A 17,123-nucleotide genomic window follows, 5' to 3' on the forward strand; every position below is an offset into this window, starting at 1 on the left:
CGCGGGACCGGGTCTGGGTGCAGGGCAGGGGCGGCGGCGGGGGTGGGGTTTGTCTCCAGATCTGTGGTCAGTCCCGGCTGCGGCCGTGGGGACGGAGATCTCCCACGACCCCCCTCTAGGGGGCGCGGGTCCCAAGGAGCCCCTTCCCCACTGCCTGTGGCCCGGGGATTCGCCTTCCTGGAAGCAGCAGCAGGTGCGTAAGTGAAGGAGCGAGGATGACGCCTGTGATCCCTGAGACTGAGGCTTAGAGAGGGGGCTAGAAGAGGCTAGCTAACTGGATGCAGAGAGCAAAGAATATCGAGAGACCCCCCTTCTTTCCAAATGCAGAGGCTGGGGAGGTGATAGGTGCGCTGAGGTGCAGCGGGCTGAGAATTGTCCTGCTTGGGATTAGCGGGCTTGGGTCATCTAAAAATAACTTCAAGTTTGAAAAGTGAAATGGACTGGAGCGCAGTGTGCCGGGTTCGTCCTGCCTGTGGGATGCTTCGCTCCAGAAGTCACTAGAGGGAACAGGCAAATCCCAGCCGCCTGATCCCTTGGCCGGCTCCAGGTCTCGCTGGTTTCCAGGGTGCCTCGGTTTGCCTTTTAGTTAATGATTTATTCTTCAAGGCACTTCTGCCTTTTTCTTATCCCAAAATGAATTATAGCAGAGTGCATGCTTTGAATCTTTCCTGTTTCTTACAATGGGATAGAGGTGTTCAACTGCCAAATGAATTTTTTTTTTAAGTCTCAATTTAGTAAAAACAAAAGTTTCTGGGATTCCTTTAATACACATTCCCACAATTTTCCACAATTGGAGATGAAGGGATATCACAGCATTCCAGCTCATACTTCTCTCTCCCTTCAGCCAGAATTTCACTTGCCATACAGAGGGGAGGCTTTAGGAAATGTAGGACAACTTTAACAGTGCAACTCAAATTTCACATCTTTATGGTCCTTTATTACATCAACTTCAAAACAAAGAACAAATGTATCACAAGGCACCACGCAACACTTGCTAACCGGCCTCTGCATTCTGGGGGCACAGTGAAGTTGGAAATACCCAAAAGCTGGGAAGGATCAAGAGGCAGGTCAGCACTGATGGTGGAACTAGGCAGGGGAGTAAGCATTTGGCTGCTTTTCAGCATACTCATTGATTTTCTTTAGCCTTAGAGCTATTATATTATGATCAGCCATTGAGTTGAATTAGTCTAAAATGTGAGTTGCACTTTGATTTTAATTCCACTGCAAATCAAATCAGCATTTATTGAGCATCTACTACCTGAGTCCAGTCCATAGAATTTTGTGAGGGAAAAATGTTCTCATCTAAAGCTGCATGATTCTAAGAGCTCTCAAAATGCGTAATGTGTGCAGGTCCTCCAGAACTCACCTAAATTTGGCAGGACATGACTCTTTCTCCAGTGATGAACATTTAACAGACAGAAGTGGAAACTAGAGAGCTTTCTCATTTGCAAGTGCACATCACAGTGTTAAAAAACATTTGCATAATCATTTGCAGATAGTCATACATATCACAAATTATTTTTATTGAGACTAACATTGATAGTCTCCGAGGTCTCATTTTCCTGTTCATTTTACTTTCTGTAGCATCCATTCAATCGAATCAGTAATTATTTGTTGGGCACCTACTGTGTGCTTTCTAGGTCTTGTGCCAGAGGCTAAAAGGATGAGGCCCATGCCTCCCAGAAATCAATTTAGCAGAAAAGGAGAAGAAAATAAATGATAATGATTCAACATCATGAGTGTTTAATGAAGATAGAAACAAGTTTAGTGGGAGCCAACAAAAGAAAGAGTGGAGGGAATCTGGAAGAGTTTACATTGTGTCTGGATCCCAATAGGTGGTAGGAGTTGTCTAGGGAAGGTGCTGGTTGTTCCACATTGAAGGAACAGCATACACACATGGCACAAAGGTCACATTCAGAGGACCCCTACATGTTCTGAGGGAAGATGGGAATGTTTAGAAAGGTTTCACTGAGGCTGGATTGTGAATATACCCTACTAGGGAGGAGAAATCATCTGGCCTTTAATGGTAGAAATGATTTCATCTAACTTACATTTTGCAAAAGCGACTTTGGAGTTGTGAGGAGGTGGGGTTGCAAAAAGGAATGAGGAAATTTTAGACCATTGGAGTGGCACAGGCCAAAACAAAACAAAAACCCCAAAACTCATAAAATGAAATGTGCCTGAACAGATGGCCTGGAGGAAAGAGAAGAGATCTGTACAGAGCCATTTCAGGGGGAGGATCAGTAGCATTGGTCACCAAGTGGATGGTGGTATGGAAGGAGAAGCTTAGATGTCTAGAGGATGATCAGGCTTTTAACTGAGTTAGGGAGTAAGTAAGAGCAGACTTAAGAAAGATGGAGAATTTTTATTTTGAACAACCAAATGAAAATGTTCAGTAGGCACTTTTATTTTCACATGTAATTTCTTCATTTCTGGTGCCCACCTTCTGCTGATCTCATTTCCCTTCATTTCTGAGACTGTGTAAAGCTGCTTTTAGAGAAGAAGGAGAGATAATAACAGGAAGTTGTTTCTACCTTTATCCCCAAAAGTGATACTATGAACTCAGTTATTTGAACTACTACTAGTGGTAACAGGGATAATAATGATAATATCTAACATTTATTCAGTGCTTACTACATACTGAGCACAAGGAAGTTAGAACTGTACATGGTTTATCACATCTGATCTTCCCACTAACCTTATGAGGCAGGCACTGTTGTTATTCTCAGATGACTGACAAGAAAACCAAGGCAAAGAGAGGATACCGTACGTAGGTCACACAGTTTGTAAGAAGTGCACCTAGAATTGAAGCCCAGGCTCTGACCAGCATTCTGAATTACCAACATGAATTAATGCATTAAAATAATTATTTTTTATCCTGGAATATGTTTTTGCCCTAGGTTTGGATATTTGTGGCTGACGCCATAAAAGAGAACTAGACTGAGATAGGAGTCCTGGCTTTTGACTGGGCTCTACACCTGATTTGCTGTGTAATGTTTGCAGTGTCACATCCCTTCTCAGGCTTTTGTTATTTTAAATCTGTATATTCATGGAACAAGAGATTGGTTAGATGCTCTCTAGGGAGTCTTGACATTCTGAAGTCTTGCTGTTTGCTTTCTCAAATTCTCTGCTACTGGAACCATTGGTTCGGGTTAAGGTCGTACCTGTCTGATCACTTAGAGCATAGAAATACTTCAAAGAGGATTAACACAAATGGTGGCTTCTCCTTAATAGCTTGGTGTGAACTGATCCATTTTACAGAGCTAATGGGAGTGCCTGAGGTTGGGGAAGCTTGCTTCTGGAAGGACAACCCTGCCTGCGTGGGCACTAAAGTAGAGGAATCTCCATTGTCACTTACCAGTTTCTTTTCTTTAGACATGTTACTTTAACTCTACCAGAGTTTCCTGGGGCAATTAATGCACATATTGTGAGATTGTTGTGAGGATTGAAGCAGGTACTATAAACCAGGCACTAGCACAAGTACGTCTCAGTGAAGGTGCTCAGGAAATGGAGGTCCCACCCTTTGCCCCTAGGGTAAACTACATGTAGAGAGGGAAAGGTAGAGTGTTTCTGAAGACAAAGTTTCCTACTTCATAGTTTTGATAGGGGCCACCTCTTAGTTGAGTATCATCTATTTATCTAAGAAAGAAATGTATGTTGGTAATATAAAAACACACAGCACATTACATAACTTTCAAAATGTGCGTCTCTCAAGTATTCATTAATGGGTTACCTTCTCAGAGATAGAGAAGCGTCAACATTCCCACAACACAGAGTTTTCAATTCTTCTTTTGCCAGCTTATAAGGAGGCCAATATTGCTGTAAATAAAGAAATAGTAATGCCATGGTTGGTCATACTGGATTCTATTATTATGGCATAGAATAGAGAGGGGACAGAATGATTTTCTGTTGTGTGTGTGTCTGTGCACAGATATGTGCTTTGTCTTCCTGAAGCGTTTTCTGCCTCTGCCTATAAAGTGTTCACTGTTCTTGTGTCTTTTCGCTTGTTACCAACTCCAGGTGTCATATATTGTAAGTTAAATTAATTAGTTGAGGAATATTTTTAAAGATAGAAGCAGCTTTAAACTCAACGGAAACTTCAACAATCCCTTAAAAATGAATGACCATGAATGGTACTTTCCAGAAGTTAAAGAAATGCTTCCAAATACAGATCAAACTCCCTGCAGTTCAAAATGCCCACAGAAAAATTTTTTTTATAGTATGGATGGAAACAGCCTTATTTTCATATCTGATCTTCTATACTCAACTTACTGTAAGACCAGCGATGAAATTTGGGGATCCTAAGCTTTGGAATGTATGCATAAAAAGATGTTGTAATGGTAGCTATTGGACCAAAAAAAAAAGTATTATTTTAGAACTAGGTCCTAGATTTTATTACTGTTTCCTTAGTTCTTTGTGGGAATAATTGCTTTATTATATCATGTAATTGAGATTTGCCTGTTCCAAAATATTATAATTTCTTTGAAGCCATAGGCCGTGCCTTAATACTTCTCAGACAGTGTTGGGAATGAAGTATAAAGAGCACGGACTTGGCATGAAAAAGCCTGGATCTCAATCCTGGTGCTGTCATTTCCCTGCTATGTGACCTTGAGCTTCCCATTGACCTAACAGTCATAGGAGCTGGCATTTGTTGAATGCTGCCCCTGTTCCAGATGCTTTGCTCAGCATGCTACATACGTTATCTCATTTAATCCTTACAACAACTCCACGAGGTGGGTATTATCATCACTATTTACAGAAGAGCACACCCTTAGGATCAGGGGGAATAAACCACTCAGTGCTGGGTCTCCGAGTTGTAGTTTTCTTATCTGTACAATTAGGAAAATAATACTGAATCTCCCCACTTTACAGAGGTGTGAGGGTGACGTACTGAGAGTTTGTGAAAGTGCACGGAAAAATGGAATGCTTTGCACAGATGTTGAGGATGATTGTCACAGTAGGGACCTACTAATAACAAGAAATCAATTATAGGTGGGCCTGGTATAGTACCATGGCTGTGAGAAGAAAGATGTCCAAGTGCATATAAAATACATTTATATAATGCATTAAGAATGTTGTATTTCCTTGCCCTGTTCTTTGGTACAAATAGATTGTTTTTTTCAGGGGTAACTTATTTGTTGTCAGTACCAGTGTGGGTCAGGTCAGGCCAGGGCTGATCAGGACATGGAACTGGGTCCAGCTGGTGAAGGGGGAAGGAGACTGTGGTTTGAAGAGGAGAGGTACTGCCAGGGGGGTGTTTTCGTATAAACAGAGAAGGGTGAAAGTCAAAGCCAAGGTCGAGGAAAGGATAGGCATGATGTGGAGTGCAAGAAGGAGTCATCATCAGGATTTACATCAAGTGTGAGTGACAGGCAGGACATGGAGTTTGTTCATGAAGACTAGGAATATTTTCCAGTGTCTGCTGAGGCCTGTCCACTCAGCAGGAAAACTAGGGACCCTCTGCCCTGAAGTTTTAATTTTTTTTTTTCTTGGACATATGTGCTTTCTAGAAAAACTTTGGAAAACACAGGAAAGTATAAAAAGAGAATTAAAATAACATATTACCATGAACAATTGACAATAACTCTAAACATTTTGATGTACTTTTCAATTTTTATATGCGTATTTTTATAGAAATGGAATTATAACTGTGTACAGAATTTTGCACTCTGTGCATTTTACTGAAAATTTTAAATAACTTTCATATGAGGCCAATAATCTTTTTGAATATTTTTCTCATTAGCTGCATAGCATTTCCATGCATAATTTTGTCATAATTCATTTACACTTTCCCCCACTGTTGAACATTCAGATCCTTCCCAATTATTTAAAATATCATATATACTACTTTGATAAACATCTTTGAGCACAAATTTTTTCTATGTTTTGGATTATTTTCTTAGGAAAGATTGTTAGAAGTGGAACTATTGGCTCAAACAGACCTTCTTAAGGCTTTCCCTGTATACTGACATTGCCTTTAACTGTTTTTTTAGCAAGTTATATCATGAACATTCCCACAAGCAATGAGGGAAGAAAGCAGATGTCACCTCTGTCCTTCTTGTAAGCACTCTTTTTGGTGAAGATAAGGGCTGAATGGTGTTAGTGCTTTCCAGAGATAGACCCTGCCCTGGAAATATTCATGCCTAACAATTGGTTCAAGGAAGTTAGGCTTTCTTTTAGGGAGTTGAGGATGAGTGGGTGGGGATCTGGTAGATTCAACATACATGAGTGTTTGTAGGAAAGTTGATTTCTGTGGATGGCTTGTCTCCTGATATTTCTGTTATCAGCGGCCTGGCCCATGGATATAGCAGCCTCAGTGAGAGACCTGACTGCTGACAGCTGTCATCGCAGCCTGCTGATCTGCTAACGCACACTTACGCTAAGTAGAATAGAACCAACTCTGCTTATGTGAGAACTGCTTCAGTATCCTTCTTCTGGCTTCTCAGTTCAACAAAAACAGTTTTTAAATCCTGAAAAGTTATCCTGAAAAATATTGACAGCAAATATGGGCACTTATTTACATTAGTTCTGTTGTTGCTTTAGTTGGTTTTGACTGGCTCACCTTCTGTTTTCGGGCAAGCTTCAGACAGGCAGATCTTTGTTCACCTTCTTCTCACTGAGACACAATGCAGAGAAAACCGTTTTGAATAAATAACTGAGATAACCAGTTGGAATCTTCTTAAAAATCACGTAAATGGTCATTTTTCTAATTTGATGACTATTCCAATTAGTCTTTTCCAAGAAAAAAAGGCTTTACATTTACTATTAGGCTACCATATCAATTTTAGTATTTTGATTATATTGACCAATTTGTTGAAGTAAACAGCCAATTTGGATTATCTTCCCCCATAAATGTGTCTAAAAGTCAGGCTAGATTAATTTAATTGATAATTTATTTTGACTTCTGTAACTATTGAAGCTAAAAGCCCAGTATCTGGCTGAGACAAATCAATGCTCAGTTTAGACTTCTCTTATGAGGTTTAATAACTTATCAAGAAAGAAATTATTTATTTGATTACAGATCTCAGCACCTGAATTTTGAAATAACAGTGTAAATTCAGATAAATTAATGGTGGTTCAAACAAATTTTATTTGCTCAACAGCAAAATTTCTTAGCCTTGACAAGTGAAAACTAATAATTTGTGAATATGTTAATTTTGTCCTGCTGTGGAGATTAATATTTATTTGATCTTTTGTGATATACAAGCAACTATTTATTTTAAAAAGTGTCAAATTTTGGTCAGGAAACGTATTTAGCAACTGGCATATCACAAAATGTGTTTATTTGGTAGCTTTTATTTTCTTATTTCTCTGTCTCTTGGTGACTTCTGTTCTGCCCATTACACTTCAAAATTTGACAAGGTAAACAAAAAAAATTTGACAAGGTGACATTTAGGTGATGCTCTGAATTGAAATACTTGCTCAGTCAGATTTTCAAACGCTGACCTTCTGACCTTGTGTCTAAGTGCCACAACACATGGACACGGTGGGAATTCTTGGCTTGCACCCTGGATGCTGGTTTGGTTTCAGCCTCCTGAGATATTGTGGGTGGGGAGAGGAGATTTCCTTCCCATTCTGTTTGTAATCACACTGGGAGTTCAGTGTCTTTCGTTTTGGAAGGTTAAGAGGGCTATCATAGCCCCTACATTTATGCAGACTGATTTGGAAGGACCAGCTCCAGGTGGAGGTGAGATGGAATGGTAAACCTGAAGAGCTTCCTGTGGCTCCCCTGGATCTAACTTGCCTTCATCGAGCCAACAAACACTTCCTGCAGGCTGTAGGAAAACTGCTCAAATAATTAAAGTGGAAACTAGGGACATTAAGATAGTTAGAATGGCTCTAGATGGGCTCACTTATGTTCTAGTGTAATTTTCAATAGCTTACATGGGACATGGGGCAGTCCACAGTGTCCTTGTGGGGAGACCTAGGTGAGCGGTTTCCCCTGTGCTCCTTCCTACCAGACAGCTCCCAGGAAGCCATATGGCAAGCACTGAAGGGAATGACCACTTATGATTCACAGAATGATCTTCAGGGTCTCTAAAAGTGGAATCTGCAAACATGGCAGCTCCTCATAATGCTTTCAGTTGTTCCTTAAAATAGCCTTTAAAATCTTATGCTTATACAAAGATGACTGTTTATCCAAAGACTTTTGTCTTAGGTGATAAAGATTAAACATATGCCATGCTTTTGGTGCTTTTTACCCTTCACTTAGCTTCTTCCTCTTAGCTCAACCTTTATGATGTCCTCACAACCACCCCTGGCTATTGTCTTACAGTTCAAGCCAAGATGTGATACTATGAGAAGGTTATTTTATCTGAGTAAAATTAGAAATATCTTAATGGATATTCATGAAAACTAATCCTAGGTATTTTTCTGACAGTATAACTTTCAAGGGCATATCTTATAGGAAAGAAAATCCAAAGAATAATGCAGGTTAGAGACCTTTACCTAACTGGTGTTTGGGACCCATTTCCGTATATCTGGGAGCTAGACATGGTGGATTTCCCAACAGACCCCAACAGCACTCCTCCTGCCCCATTTCCAAAAACACAATCCCAGATCATGGCAGCATCCTCCCTTTCACTGTTTAGGGACTTTACCTTTAGCCTCTGTTTTCATTCTTCTTCTCTTACCTCTCTCAATGATCCTAGGGCTTGAAAACAAAGAGATATTATTCCTCTTCCACAAAAAAGGGGAGTGGTATTCAGATGGCAGAATATATACACGTAGCTAAAAGATATTAAATTTAATATCCTTTAATATTAAATTAATATTATTTTTAATATTAAAGAATGTATTACTCATTTGAGGCCAGTTGATGAGAATCTAACCTTGGTTCTTTATCTAGAAATGGTTCTTTATCTAGAAATGGTTCATAATCTAGTTTGGTGAGAGCTTATCTTTAAGATAACAGTTTTTTTTTTTCCCCAAGTGTTTTTTACTCAGTTTTTATTATTCCTTTTTGGATCAACCAGTCCTTTGAGTGATTTTCCAAAGTATCAAAATTATGCCTCTTCTTGCTTTTAGATTTTTCCTATTGAGATAGTTATATTCAGCCTTTATAGTATCCTAATCATTGCTTAAACACACCATTCCTATACCTCTTTCTTTATCTTAGGGTTGGTTTATGCTAATATCAAGATGAAGTTATTCTAAAATTGTAGGGTTTCTGTCATTCATATCTATTGTCAATCACGGCAATGTAAATGCTATCAAATATATGCATTTCTTTTCCTAGTTGCAAATTGACTTTTTATGGCTACTTATTAGAGAACCCCAGGAGGCCAATAGTAATAATTGAGACACAGCTGCAAGAGACCAGATATTACTTCTTCAGCTTCCTATTCTAACAAATAATGAACCACCAAGTTGTTTATAAATAAATCAAAAGTCTTTGTAACAAATAACAACCTAAGAAGCAAATGCATACAATTTTCAGATATGACGAGTTATAGAAGTGCTAGATATAATAATAATCAGAGTAAGAATTGTTTTACTAATGCGAACCAATTTAGAAAACACTGCAACTATATAAAATTATAATTGGATTTTCTCCCATCTCTGTTTCTTGAAATTCAAGTCTTTCTTCAAATTCCATCTCTTTTATATTTCTTCAATTCCTGAGCCCTCAGAAGACCCATCAGTCTTTGCTGAACCTACATTTATGGCACATCCATAGATAACCTATGTATCTTATTCACTGATATATTTCATTAATTCATTTCTCTCTACTTATGAATCAGGTGTGCTGACCACTAGGGTATAAAAACCAGTAAGACATAATCCTCATCTTTAGGGAAATTAGAGTTCAGTAGACTTTAAGTTTCTTACTTGTTTACCTACACCTCCCTGTAGACAGTAAGTGCCCCAAGGGTAAAGACTGAGCCTACTCAGTCTACATTCATCACTATGGCCCCTGCTACACTCATCACTATGACTTGCATATGGCGGGCACTCAGTCAGTGGTAAAATGAACTGACTATCCATCATATTTATTCTAAGTAATTCAGAAACACAAACTTGAAGATATCAACACCTTCAAATGTCTTTAAAGCCTTTGTTCTCTTCACACAATTATTATAAAAACAAGTGGTCAAGTGCAGTGGCTTACGCCTGTAATCCCAGCACTTTGGGAGACCGAGATGGGCGGATCACGAGGTCAGGAGATCGAGACCATCCTGGCTAACACGGTGAAACCCCATCTCTACTAAAACTACAAAAAAATTAGCTGGGCGTGGTGGCGGGCACCTGTAGTCTCAGCTACTCGGGAGGTTGAGGCAGGAGAATGGCGTGAACCCGGGAGGCGGAGCTTGCAGTAAGTTGAGATCGTGCCACTGTACTTCATCCTGGGCGACAGAGCGAGACTCCGTCTCAAAAAAAAAAAAAAAAAAAGAAAAGGAAAACAAGTAACTCTACATGATAAATTTGTCTAATTTCATTTTGCGTGGGTGAATAAGTCTCTTTTCTCCAGAATATGACCTAGTACCACATCTCTGTGACATAACAAAGCACCAGATATGATTGAGAGCAGTGTCTGAATTTTTTATAGGCAGTCGTATTAAGTGCTTCTTTTGTCTGAAACTCAAATTATTTTGAAATGCTTCTGTTTTGGTAAGAGAGCACATTCTTTCCTCTTTTGTGGAACTTGGATACAAAGCAACTGAACAGGAATAATTGTGGATATTTATTGAGGATCTATTAAGCACCAAACACTGGCTAAGGACCCCACATGTTATCACATATTGTCCTCTCGACAAATCTGTGAGGTAAGTTCTGTTTTCATCCTGCTGTTCTTTAGATGAGGAGACTGAGGCTCAGGAAGGTTGAGTTACTCTCCTATAATTATACTGGTAGTAAGTGGGAAGCCCAGACTCACCAATGGTCTCTTTGTCACCACAGCCCACCATTCCTTGTCAAAGTGGGATTTGTAAAGGCATTTGTGGGACCTAGTTTATAATGAATAATACTGATGCCTGGTTTTGGTGCCTAAATTTATGTTTTTTATTTGCAATCCAGTTGGTCCAATGCTATTTTAGTGGCCGTGGGCTTATGGGAATGAACAATGGACTTATGTAATTTGCCTCAAGTGAAGGCTATATGACTGCATGGCACACTGGTCCAGTATGTTTAGTTTTGCTGTGGATAAAGAAATGTGGCCGGGCGCGGTGGCTCACGCCTGTAATCCCAGCACTTTGGGAGGCTGAGGCAGGCAGATCACAAGGTCAGGAGATCAAGACCATCCTGCCCAACATGGTAAAACCCCATCTTTACTAAAAATACAAAAATTAACCAGGTGTGGAGGTGAGCACCTGTAGTCCCAGCTACTCGGGAGGCTGAGGCAGGAGAATTGCTTGAACCTGGGAGGCGAAGGCTGCAGTGAGCTAAGATCACGCCACTGCACTCCACACTGGGCAACAGAGCGAGACTCTATCTCAAAAAAAAAGAAGAAAAATGTGAGACAGACCCTACTGCGTAGTGGGTGGTGGGAGCATTCTGAACCCCAAGACACCTATGTTGAGGATTTCAGTTTCATAGCCATAATGAAAATGGAGGGTTACTTTTAGGAAAACATCATCATCTGAATATTAAGTAAATGTTCATTTGAATGGAATTGGTGTTATACTTTTGTTGGTATTTGGTTAAAACTTTTAGTTGGCATTTGATGGTTTTAGAGGAGCTGAAACTATAAGAATTAAGTTTTATGTTTGTATATATTTAAGTGTCATTACAATAAAAGCCATGTAAGTCAAAATTGGGAAAGGAAGCATTCTAAATTGTTCTTCCTGAAAAGGATGCTCTGTACTCAGTTTTTCAAAATTGAGCATACTGAATTATTCTGCAATATCTAATGAAAATCTTCGATGCAAAAAATGATTTCACACCCATCAGAGGTCTGATCTGCCCACTATAAGTCTTTCTTGAGAGATGAGTCATTGACATTTTCTTTGAACCTGTAAATATTATCTGGGACAGTAAAGGTCTGACCTTGGATGAAACTCTCCATTGCTGTGATTCTCTAATGCACCTTCAGTTGGCCCTGTCTGTCAAGATGCTTGTAGATTCTTTGTCACCCTTTGTCCCGATTCTGATAACTCACAGTTGTTTATGCACATCGCCAATTGTTTGTAATCATTTTCTTATCACTACCATAAAGATTTGTGAATTTTGGCTAGGAAGTAGTACCAGCTTCACCTAAGCGGAGAAGATCATGACAATGTACTGCAATTTTAAAAACTTCTGGCTTAAAAGATCTCTCAGTCTGTCCAAAATGACTACATTAGTTACTTTTGAGTAAAGAAAAAGAAAGTCCCTGTTAAATGCAGACACGGGGAGAGGAGGTAGTATCTGACAGCATATTTATCCTTAGTTTTTTGGTGTTGCTTATGACGAATTTCCAGTAAGACTTTGGAGCACTAGAATGGAGGACAGTGAGTTCTGATAGAAAGGGAGGAGAAGCTCATTGTATAGCATGTGGACATGGACATGTGATGGGACTTATGAGTGAAGGAGGTGGAAACCAGGAAGGAAAGGCTAGCTTAAGAGCAGTGCCAATCTTGGGTAGCCCAGGGCCATATTGTAAAAGAGGGGATTTTTTTTTCTTTTCTGTGCATAATGTACTGTTCTTCTGTTATTCACAATTTCAATAAAGGTTTTCTGTTTTAATAAAATGTGTAGAAATGTGTTATAGGTGTTTGTTGTTTTTCTTATATCACTATCATTCTTATTATTATTTCCCAGCAGCCTGCGTGGTAGAGAGAGATTATCACTGGGTGCACAGAGTGGGAAATTCAAAGAGCTGGGCTTTTGTCCTAGATGGGCTGTGATTTTCTTGTGAGAGATTGGGCTTTCCCTTAGTAACATTTTGGCCTCAGTTTTCTAGTTTAGGTCATTAAAGTATTGGGCAAAATGATCACCAGAGTTGCTGCCAGCTCTTTCATTCTTTGTATATTCCAGTCTTTGCAAGAAATCATCATAGCATCCTTGGAATGTTTCATGAAAATGACCAGTGGTAGTTATTATTTTAATGCTCATCTTCCATGCACAGCTATTCTTAAAGACTGTGGGAATACTTACTTTTGTTATCTTTAGTGAGAGAGGTATTCGATAGTTTTTCAGGGAATCCTTAAGGTTGAGCCACCAGCTGATCAAACATTTCCATATACTTTAGAGTTAGCCATTTTATGGTAGGAGCTTTTCTGTTCCTTTCTCTGAGTTTGCTTTTAATTATACTGCCTTCTGCCAGGGCACTTCCATGCTAGAGATGGCAAGATGGATGTGTCCTACATCCTAGCCAGGTCTTCAACTGACAGAGGGGAGAAAAGGATGGCATTGATTTTTGTAGGAATTGGTAACTTGTTATTTTTACACTTTGTTACGACTCTGAGTGTATTGTCTGGCAAATCTCTTTTCAGTAGATAATATTTGTATTAATAGGTAACACTTATCTAGAACTGACTTTGTGCAAGGTATTATTTTAAATCTTTTACTCATAACATGACATCTGATCCTCATAGTATCTGCATCCACATTTGACAGATGAGAAAACTGAGGCACAAAGAGGTTAAATAGCTTGCCAAGGCCCCACGGCTGGTAAGTGGCACAGCTGGAATTCAAAGCCAGGCATCAGCACACAGCATCTGTGGTTTTCATACAATTTGATTCTAGCTTTTATGTGTTACCCAAAAATGTTAGACTCATTTTATCATTTTTATAAATTGAGCCTTGAAGATCTCACCAATAATTTTATCCTAAAAATGGATTAACTCGTATGTTTTGCCCCTGCTTTTCTGCTTTTCACTTTTTATGTCTGGTAAATAAGCTGTTAGAAACCCACAGAGTCCATGTATCGTTACGTACCAGAGTTGGAGAGGGAGAAGGGGAGGATTCTAAAGGACATAGATGAACAGCCAGATGAAGAGTTACATAGAGTGAGGTTTAGAAGGGCCCTAAATGCAGGAGCTTCTGTCCCCCTGCAGTTGAGATGTGCCACCCTCCTGACCCATGGATGTATTCAGCAACCTGGAAGCAATCCAAACTCTGTTCTTTTATGGTTTTTTTTTTGGAGGATTCATCATTCAGATATGATTGATGACATGATTGACCACTGGTGATCAACTCAACCTTCAGTTCCTTTCTTTTCCTTTGAGGTCAGGGAAAGTTTTAACCCTTTAATCACATAGTTGGCTCCCTCTGGCAACCAGCCCCTCATCTTGCAGTTATCTAGGGACTTTCCAAACATCTCCTGACTGAAAGGGGCTTGCAATGAGTAAGAGAAGACACATTCATCTTTCTTGCTCTGTAACTGCTGTGAGCTGTTTAATAAACCTAGGACAAAAGACAAAATATTTTCACAAAGGATATTCCTATTGCTTCTATCACTCTAATCACTTAGGAAATTACAAGGGTTTCTTTCAGGAGCTGTGAGCCAGGAACCTTGGACAAAGACCAAAATATATGTTTCTTTTTATATCATAATATCACAGCATGATACAAAGAACCTTCCACCTTCAGGATTTGATCTAAGAGGGCTGGCACCATGTTTTGTTACTCACCGCTGTGCCCTTCATGACTAAGCATCTTGCATGTAACAAGCACTCATAAAGTATTACTGAAATTTTTGGATAGATTGGATGACCGTTGATAGCATTCTAATTATGTTATTAATACTCAGTGGATTGTTTTTTACCTAACCATAAAAATAATGCTACATAGCTTTATGGATTATTTGTTTCACTTCATGCATGCCAGTTTACCAAAAAATATTGCCTTCATTATTTTGGCCTAGTGGGATGGAAACATCAAGATTCAGGGGCTCTTCATTCTTGTTCTGATTCTGCTGTTCTAGCTATGAGATGTTGAACAACTGAGCCTCAGTTTTCTACTCTGTAAAATGGGAATTGTAATAACTGCCCTGGTGATCTCATAAGGCTTGTGGAGGGTCAGATAACATACTAGCTTAGGTAACAAAAGATGAAAGGCATTTTTATTCCCAGCATCACGCAGTACTGCATTCCCATTATCTACTACCCCTTCCTCACCAGTGTTACTTAGTCCACCTGCATACTCCATCTTTGGCTTCAAATTTTAAAAAACAGTCCATGAGAATGTCTGTTAGATGAATACGGAAAAGAGAAAGAAGACCCATTTTGGGTGATTCATAACATTCCCATTTGACCCTGAAAGCTGTGAGGGCAGGGATCATGATGTTCAATTTGCTTTGTTTTGTTTATCAAGAGCATGGTAGACCCTCCATGATTGTTTCTTGAATGAATAAACATAACTCCTGAGTTCCAGTGTTAGATCATAGAGTCAAGTAGCCATTCTGTGCTCCATGAGAGTGGAAGCAGCAGTCACCATCAGATGCTGGAGAGTACAGCATTTCAACTGCTCTGCTTAACATAATACAGAAACCAACCTGTGTGGAGGGAGAGAAGTGACTATAGAGAAATAATTTCAAGTTGAAGTAGCTAAAGAATGTTGGAATTATAGCTTTTCTGTTGGTTTGGAAAGAACTGAAGCCTTGGAAAATCCTTCTTCACTTCCCTTCAAGTGTCTTGACATTGGAGAAGAGGGTGGAGCAGCTCATCTCCTCACAGCCTGCTCACATCTCCTTTCTGCAATAGGCACTTACCCTCCCTACTCCCTGATTTGCAATGGACATAACAATTCACTGCCTACCTGAAGTTAAAAAGTGGAATTGCTGCTCTGTATGGCCAATAAATTAGCCTAGAGAGCATGACTTTCACCTACCAGAAACTTGCTCAAGTGGGTATTTCTTGAACACAGCAATGGCTTCTGCTGTTGAAGCAGAGGATGGCAACATGCAGCTATTAGAGGATTTCTCCCCTCCCTAACCAATAGTCATAGAGCCCTGAGAATACTGAGTCATGTGCAGAAGACCTCACCTCCAATCTAATTTCCAAGTGACCAGAAATCAACAGCTGGTCATCAGTTTCCCTCTAAGATGTGTGCTGCTGGGTTCCAGAGATGAAATGTGGGCCCAAACTGTGTTCATCCCATGGCAAATGGGGCGCTTTGTCAGAACATGGACTGAAACAGAGGTGAAAGAAATATTTAGAACAAAACTAGTTTGGGCATAATGATATGAAGTGCAAGGGGGCGGTGGGGGCCGGGAGCTGGAATGCTAGAGCCAAGAGCAGCTCTGTACACTCAGGCAGGTTTTGAGATTACTCAAAAATAAATGACACAGATACTTGTCAGGGCTTTCTGAGCATTTTCTGAATATTGCTTTAACGTAAACTTCAATGAAATAAAGGGCTTCTAGATATTAATCTAGACCAAGAGGAAACATCTTCAGAGCTTCTGGGATATTCTTATACAGAAAAATAAAAAAACTCATCTTAATCCAGTATTTCTGAAAAATTGAACAGTGTCACAAAATACTTCAACAAATATTTGGAGATCCACAAAAATGCCTAGAGCAACTTCCTGCTTTAGAAAAAGAATAATGTGAGTAGTAAAACAGTAAGACAATGTTCACCTCGAAAAGATAAGCCTTGACTTTCCCCTTAGAGTACAGTCGGGCATTGGTGTATCATTTTTCTATGCCACCTGTTGCTTATGTTTCTTTCCCAGCTATTCACCCCCTAATTGTGTTCAATTTATATTTTGTTCCTACTCTTTGGAACTACACTTTTGGAGGCATTGGAACTCCAATCTGGAGATCAAAGTTATTTCTTAGTCTTCAGCGTCCCTAATTTTCACAAAGCAATGATTGCAAAGGATTTCTTCCTTTCCCAAAACCCACTCAGTATGCTTTTGTGAGGACATTTGTCCTAATTCTCCCACTTCTCTATCCTTACCTGTCTCTTCCTTTCCAAACCTACCATCACTCACTTCTTGCAGAACCTTGTTGATGGCTGCTTAGGTGGTCTTCTAGTCATATGCCCTTCTCCAACTCTTAACTAAGTTGCTAGGGAATTTTGTTAATATTTATTATGATATTAATAGCACTCTGTTGCTTCAACAATATTCCTCATTCCTGGCCTTTACTGAGCTAGAAACAGATTTTATGTCATGAAAGGTACGTGGCAATATGGCTTCCCTCTGCCTCCCGCCTGCCCCATGTGTCAGTCTGGACTCCTGTAGTTCTTTTAATGTGC

At 39.6% G+C, this 17,123-nt stretch overlaps 1 protein-coding gene across 1 annotated transcript in view; it reads left to right on the top strand.

Annotated features, from left to right (window-relative positions):
• RCAN2 (regulator of calcineurin 2) overlaps positions 1 to 17,123 on the top strand; it is a 254,779-nt gene that overhangs the window by 1,017 nt on the left and 236,639 nt on the right. The gene's annotated exons all lie outside the window — the stretch shown is intronic.

The sequence above is a fragment of the Colobus angolensis genome, unplaced genomic scaffold (assembly GCF_000951035.1).
Source record: "Colobus angolensis palliatus isolate OR3802 unplaced genomic scaffold, Cang.pa_1.0 Scaffold51, whole genome shotgun sequence".
Classification (NCBI taxonomy): domain Eukaryota; kingdom Metazoa; phylum Chordata; class Mammalia; order Primates; family Cercopithecidae; genus Colobus; species Colobus angolensis.